Here is an 8,197-nt window from a genome sequence, read left to right on the forward strand (position 1 = left end):
TTAATATTTTTGGATAGAAAATTATCTCATCTTATTAAAATAAGTTCCCCTGAAATAGAAATTCAAAAAGAACTTTCCAATGTGCAATTGGAATTAATTGGAAATGGGTATAAAGGACCTTAGCCTAAGGGTTTAGATTTTCAGAAATTTTTGGATTATGGTCCAATTAAGGTTTCTATGGGCCAATAGCATCAATCCATGTGTAGGGAGGAGATAAATCCAATTTGTAAAAGAAGATACCCAAAAATGAGTAAATGCTCACATAAGATGAAGAGTTGAAAATGTACAAGGTTTATTAGTAAAAAACTATGAGCAATATTAAAAATATGAGATATTTTGGGTATCCAAAAATGAGTAAATGCTCACATAAGATGAAGAGTTGAAAATGTACAAGGTTTATTAGTAAAAAACTATGAGCAATATTAAAAATATGAGATATTTTGGGTATAATGATTCCATTTTGACACATATGTAAGGAAGGGGAGTTCTTTAAAGGAGGTGCATATTTCACATAAGATGAAGAGTTGAAAATGTACAAGGTTTATTAGTAAAAAACTATGAGCAATATTAAAAATATGAGATATTTTGGGTATAATGATTCCATTTTGACACATATGTAAGGAAGGGGAGTTCTTTAAAGGAAGTGCATACTTCACATGCTTGAATGAGTTTTAAACTCATAAAAATTGAGATATTTCATCTCTCCTCTCTCCTTATTCAAGTCTAGTTCCAAAAAGTTAGCTTAACTGACCTAAAAATGGTCAAAAATTGACCAAACTGATTTAAAAAATTCTAGAATCAGTTTGTTTGGTTAGGAGCTCAATTTTTCCTATAAATAGAAGCCTCCCCCTTGTTGAAAAAATATATAATGTTTATGCATCGTTACTCTACTCCACCTAAGCCAAGAACTATGAATTCATTAATAATTCACTAGTTTTTGGAGCTTCCCTCTTTCTTCAATCCCCATTGGTGACTCCATCAACATACTTAACCAATTGATTGGTTGGGGGCCTCTACCGTGAACAAAGAATCAAGCAATTTGTAAGGTAAATAGTGAATATTGATCTTTTCTATAATTTCACAATGTTTCTCTCTTCTCAACCCCTCTCAAGCTTGAGAAGCTTAGTTGGTATGGTTTTTAAATGCTATTGAAGTTAATTGAGGAATAGTAGTAAAGAGTTACATAATTTGATGAATGCTATTGAAGTTAATTGATTAATGATAGTAAAGAATTACATAAATTTCCATTTATGTTTAAATTCTAATGGTTTTTATGTAATTTCTCTCTCTCACTCAAGAAATGGTCATACTCATGACCCATTCTCAATCCAAATGAAGCTTTTCATAAAGCTTTTCCTTAATCCAAGATTAATCTATGCTTGAGACCAAATTAATGGTTTTTTTTTCTATGCTTTTAGTTTATGTATTTCATGAATATTGATGATTCAATCCATTATGAAATATTGATCCAATTAGGGATCATTCTAATTATTTCTTAATGTTAAGCTTTATCCCTTAGAAAAATTGAGATTTATCAGTCATAGCAGCGGAGCTATGGCAAAATTTTTATAAAAATTTACGCATAAAATAATTTCATTCAAAGCATGAAAAGAGGACTTCCTACCATATTCTAGGAATTATCATCCTAGATTAATTGAAGATATTCATTGTAATCATAGAGAAATTGATTTTTATATTATGCATAATTGAGTTTCATGCATAGAGGTATGCATAAAAGATTATTATTTTAACATAAAAGTGTTACTTTTATCATATTTGAATTTCATGCATAGAGGTATGCATAAAAGATTATTATTTTAATGTAAAAGTGTTACTTTTATCATATTTGAATTTCATGCATAGAAGTATGCATAAAAGATTATTATTTCAATGTAAAAGTGTTACTTTTATCATATTTGAATTTCATGCATAAGAGGTATGCATAAAAGATGATTATTTTATTATAAAAGTGTTACTTTTAGCATAATTGAATTTCATGCATAAGAGGTATGCATAAAAGATGATTATCTTATTACAAAAGTGTTACTTTTAGCATAATTGAATTTCATGCATAGATGTATGCATAAAAGATGATTATTTTATTATAAAAGTGTTACTTTTATCATATTTGGATTTCATGCATAGAGGTATGCATAAAAGTTGATTATTTTATTATAAAAGTGTTACTTTTATCATATTTGGATTTCATGCATAGAGGTATGCATAAAAGTTGATTATTTTATTATAAAAGTGTTACTTTTATCATATTTGGATTTCATGCATAGAGGTATGCATAAAAGTTGATTATTTTATTATAAAAGTGTTACTTTTATCATATTTGGATTTCATGCATAGAGGTATGCATAAAAGTTGATTATTTTATTATAAAAGTGTGACTTTTAACATATTTGGATTTCATGCATAAAGGTATGCATAAAAGTTGATTATTTTATTATAAAAGTGTGACTTTTATCATAATTGAATTTCATGCATAAAGGTATGCATAAAAGTTGATTATTTTATTATAAAAGTGTGACTTTTATTATATTTGAATTTCATGCATAAAGGTATGCATAAAAGTTGATTATTTTATTTTAAAAGTGTGACTTTTATTATATTTGGATTTCATGCATAGAGGTATGCATAAAAGGTATTCTTTTATACTAAAAGTGTGATTTTCATCATAAATGGATTTTATGCATAACTTAGATGCATAAGAGAAATTCTTTTATTCTAAAAGTGTAATTCCTACCAAATTGAATTTATGCATAAGAAGATGCATAAAAGATTGATTTTTATTTCGAAGGTGTTAGTCTCCTTAAATGGAATTTATGCATAAATAAATGTGTAGAGAAATCTTATATCAAATATAAGAATTCTCTTGTATTCTATAAAAAGATATGAAATGTGATAAGATGTGATAAGAGGTGTATGAGATGTGATAAGATGTGATAAGATGCGTATGAAAAGTGATAGGATGTGATAAGAGGTGTATGAGATGTGAAAAGATGTGATAAGATGTGTATGAGATGTGATAAGATATGATAAGAGGTGTAGAGATGTGATAGAATGTGTTAAGATGAGTTAGGATGTGTTAAGATGTATATGGGATGTGTTAGGACGAGAATGGATGTAATATGGTTGTATGAATGTGATGTGGATGTATACATGTAGATGTGTATGTATGAATGTGAATGTGGATGTATGGATGTAGATACGGATGTGTATCTATGTATGTGAATGTGGATGTGGATGTATACATGTAGATGTGTATGTATGAATGTGAATGTGGATGTATGGATGTAGATACGGATGTGTATCTATGTATGTGAATGTGGATGTATGAATATGAATGTGGATGTGTGGATGTGGAAATGGAAGTGTGGATGTATGAATGTGGATGTGGATGTATGCATGTAGATGTGTATATATGTATGTGGATGTAGATGTGGATGTATAGATGTGAATAGGAATGTGGATGTGGATGTATGAATGTGAATGTGGATGTGGATGTGGATGTGGATGTATGGATGTGGATATGGATGTGTATGTATGAATGTGGATATGGGATGTGGATGTATAAATGAGGATGTGAAAATGGATGTATGCATGTAGATGTGGATGTATGAATGTGAATGTGAATGTGAATGTGTATGTGAATTAATGTGTCGTCGATATGAGGAAATGGATGAGAATGAGTACACATTGAATGGAATGTGGAATAAGTAATGTGGACTAAGGAGGGATAATGTGGAAAGACGAGAGTTCGATTTAGAAACTGTATTTTGTGACTGTTTGTAAATGACTGTTTTATGTCAAGAATGCTGGGGAAGCATTTTGACCGTCTTGTGGATTAAGGTCATGAAGACCTAACTGTTAAAGTTGCAACTGCTGACGGAGAGTCAATGGAGGACGTCTCGCGTGTAGCAAGGTCGTCGACCGAGGTCTTGACCAGCCTCGGTTTGATTTAAATGGTGAGCTTCCGGTACGGTGGATGAGGGACCAAGGAAGCGGCCTATGAGTGAAGCGCTAGGTCACCTGCGAAAGGATCCTAGAGGGTGCTGACCATACGGTGCTCGGGCTCTGGGTCGCCGAAGATACCCACACGTGCATCGTGGAAGATATTGGAACAAGGAGTAAGAGTTGTTTTCTGAAACCGGGCATGGATCTGGTTGATTGACCTTGCTGGTCCTCAACAGATGAGTCCATGGCTCTTTTATATGGATCTGTGGGTTGATCTTGCTGATCTTCCACGGAGATTCCATTCTATTATATGAATATATTGCCGGTTACTATGAGCTAGGAACTATGGAAAAGGCCCCTGAGAGAACAAGTGGTGAGCGTTCTGGTTGCCAATGATGCCATAAGTACACCGATGAAAGAATGACTGGAAATAAGGATTCAACCAGAGACTTTGAGGATTGTCATCAGTGACATAATGGTTTTATTAAAGGATTGTTTTAAAGCTAGTTGATGCTAAGAAAAAGGCAATTTCATATTGGGTGTGTAAGTGGTGTGACTAGTTTTATGTTTGCATGAACTTCCGGCTAGGGGGCCTTAGAACTCTTTTCCTTGGTACCCGGGACAAAACCTAACCAAATTCTTAATTGGATCCCATCACTACAGCGGTTGGCTAACCCATGGGACTGGATGGGGTTAGGCTGGACTGATGGATCCGTAAATCGAGATTTAATTTCTATTATTACGATAGATGAAGTAAATCCCGGATAGAAATTGTTCTATGGATAGGAATCAATGGCTGTGCCTCTTGATGGGGAAAAAAGCGTTGATCCCAATGATCCAAGTGCAAGTTTCTTCCTTGATTTGACCAAGTACCATTAAAGGTGCAGTCAGATCAGTTTGATCAGTAATGATCTTGACTACGTTAGAGTAAAGAGTTATCCTGGTGGAATCGCCCGTGCTTTCCAGGTAAAGGAAGTTTTTCCAGTTTCGGTTTTGGACAAACCGACGGATTAGTCTCTTGTCCGGATATCCGTGGGTGAGGCCCCGAGTGTGAGACCCCTACCCGCGCACGATGTGCTACTTCCGCTGCTAGTACCCCGAATCCGTTGCGCGGTGGAGACCAGGATCTTACATAGATTATTTGTAAGAACGATCACTTTGTAAAGGAAGGATGCAAAGCCAATGAATACTATGAGGAAGTTCAAGGACTTAACCACGTGAAAGCCACTAAGAAGATGAGGGATAAGTGCATTGAGAAGGGTGATTTGGTTCTTAGGTACAACAGTAAATTGGATCACACCTTCCAAAAGAAGTTCCATAATATTAGGTGGGAGGGGAGGGCCCATTCTTGGTGGTTGATCGATTAAAAAATGGTACTTAAATTGGCTGACTTGGATGGAACTTGGCATAAGGCAAGAGTGGATGGCTATCGACTTAAGAAGTATGTTTCTCGTTTGATGGTAATCTTCAAGGATGAAATGTTGGACATGGATGCTACTTCAAATGGAGCTTCTATTGATGATGGGATAGCTAATCCCGATGTGGACTCATACGATCTTCATCTCTTATTCTCAATGTTGTTGATCATGAATGATCTGTAGACTTGGGGGGGGAGAGAGAGAGAGAGAGAGAGAGAGACTATGATAGGAGTTTTTGAAGAGCCTTATGATGGTTGTATTTATTACACGATGCATAGTAGTGGAGCCTTAGTCATGTAATACCTAGCTTTTGCATTTTAGTAAGTGTTAGGTCTAGAAACCTCAAAAGGATGGGCGCTCATGCATGCTAGATATAGCTTTTAGTTGCTTTAAAAAAAAGCAAGTTAGAACACATGCCATCTTGCCAAAATCAGCCGCACGCATAAAAGGAGAGAAGGAAAAAAACTAAGCTTTGATATCTTCTTGATCCGATATCAAAAAAACAATGATTAGAGAGTTTCTTTATAGTTTTGAGACATGTTGGATGTAGCCGTGCCATTAGAATTGTAGAATTTTGATCACAAGATATAATTTTGGAAAGGTCATTGATGTACAGAGGACAAAGATAATGAAAACTTGTTGATATTGAAGCCCTTGTTTCCAAACAGTGTCCTATTGCCCTCTTCTCTACACACACTTCCCTGTGCACTGTTGAATTACAAGTTTTCTCCTTAGAATTGTTTGTTATGTTGAAGCTCTTCCTCTAAGAGAGGATCTTGGCTTTGCATGTACTTAGTCTTGAAGGCTGTCAAAGTTAGTGTTTGGGTTGTAGGGACAAGGCTCAGTAGGATGCGTGTGGTATTGGTTAGAGTTATTGGTTTGTTTTGTGCATAACGTGCAGGGCTTGGTTGGACTATCACAACCTGTAAATCTAAGCAAGGAGAGTGGTATGAGTCCTTGGCTAGTAGATGGATGTTGTGTTGCTGTTGTGAGCTGGTATTGTAGTGATTTTGTGGTCAGAGAGTGGCTAGGTTTTTTCCTTGCCTTAGTGTTTCTTGAGTGCTAGGTGTGGCTATCTGCTCTATAGAGGTTCTCTCATTCCGCTGTGCCTAACAATGTGGTGATTGTGCCAATAAGGTGACTAACTAGCATGATACCTAGATACAACAATACACTTAGATGTAAAGGCATGAAGCCCACAAAGATTCTCATAGTTCATGGATCTTAGAAATCCTTTGAATTTAACTAAGCAAAGAGATGGAAAGTCTCGACAGAGTGTTGTGTGACATGACCAAGTAGCAAAGATGCCCCATGCAAGAGAAATCAAAGAGCCCTTTAGTTCAAAGTCTCAATCATCTTAGAAACAATGGGTTAGGAAACATTTTCTTCTTCAATCACAAGGATACTATGAAGTAGGGAAGAAGTTATGGATACTAAGGCAAAGAATTTTGATAAATGTGGTGCCATTAAGCAATAGAAGTTGATAGGGAGTGAGTATGAGTAGTCCAAATGAAGTACAAGCCTAGCAAGCACCCACATGAGCAAAGGTGGTAGCAAAGCCAATGTTGTACGCACCCATATACAAAGGTGTCATTTCAAGCCATGAAACATGAAGAAAGATCTCAAGCCTCTTTATGAGTACAAGTCTTAATCTCGTAACCTAATTGTGCTTGAGACTAAGCTTAATTAGTTTAGCAATTAATCATCATGTCTTTGCTTAGGCATCACCCACCTTAGATTACCTTAATCACTAGATTAATGTAAGATTAGTACTAATCACCATAGCCATGCACATGTTCGGGATACCCATGTTTCTCAACATGGTATCCTTTGAGCTTCTCCTAATCACTTCATTTAGTTAATTTCAACTCATTAGTGTGTTTAAGTCACTAATCACAAGCTTATCCACTTCTTCTTGTGGCCCTAACTTGCTGAGCTCCATTATCTAAATCCTTTCCATCATTATCCAAAACACTATAGGGCTAGTCTCCCCTCATCTAGGCACCTACACTCACCACAACATTTGACCTAATTGTCGGTCATTTGAGTCAAATCCACAAAGAGGCAACAACTAGTTTTTCTTCTCATTTGCAACCTCTAATTACAATTAGCTCAAACACTCTTAGGGGTCTCTTGCCCATGGTCTAAGCTATCCACATATCAAATCTTATGTGATTTGGTGCAACAGGCAAGGCGCACAAAGTAAAAGATGTCGCCAAAATTTAGTAGATTGCACCCAATTTTCATGAAGAAGACCTAAGAGTAAAGTTAAAGAGTAAAGACCAAGAGCCAAGAAGCATCCAACAATGCAAAGAAGAAAAAGAAGGACACAACATCGACATGAAGCATGAAGGAAGAAACAAGGAATCTTCATTAAGCAAAAGCAAGGAGATCTTAAGCAAGCAGGTGCAATGAGCAACAAAGGAGATCTTAAGCAAGCAGGCGATCTTAAGCAAGCAGGAGATCTTAAGCAAGCAGGCGATCTTAAGCAAGCAGGCGCAATGAGCAACAAAGGAGATCTTAAGCAAGCAGACGCAATGAGATCTTAAAGCAAGCATGCGCAATGAGATCTTAAGCAAGTAGGCGCAATGAGATCTTAAGCAAGTAGGAGATCTTAAGCAAGCAGGCGCAATGAGATCTTAAGCAAGCAGGCGCAATGAGATCTTAAGCAAGCGGGCACAATGAGCATTAATATGTCACAGCATGACATAAGGCCACACATTCTGGCACAGCTGGTCACAATGTCTGCAAAGAAGGTTCCCATACTCGAGGCCAATCAATCCTGTGAGAAAACTCTTTTTAAATCATCCCTTCCA

The sequence above is a fragment of the Cibotium barometz genome, chromosome 44, assembly GCF_041138505.1.
Source record: "Cibotium barometz isolate CiBa-2024 chromosome 44, ASM4113850v1, whole genome shotgun sequence".
Classification (NCBI taxonomy): domain Eukaryota; kingdom Viridiplantae; phylum Streptophyta; class Polypodiopsida; order Cyatheales; family Cibotiaceae; genus Cibotium; species Cibotium barometz.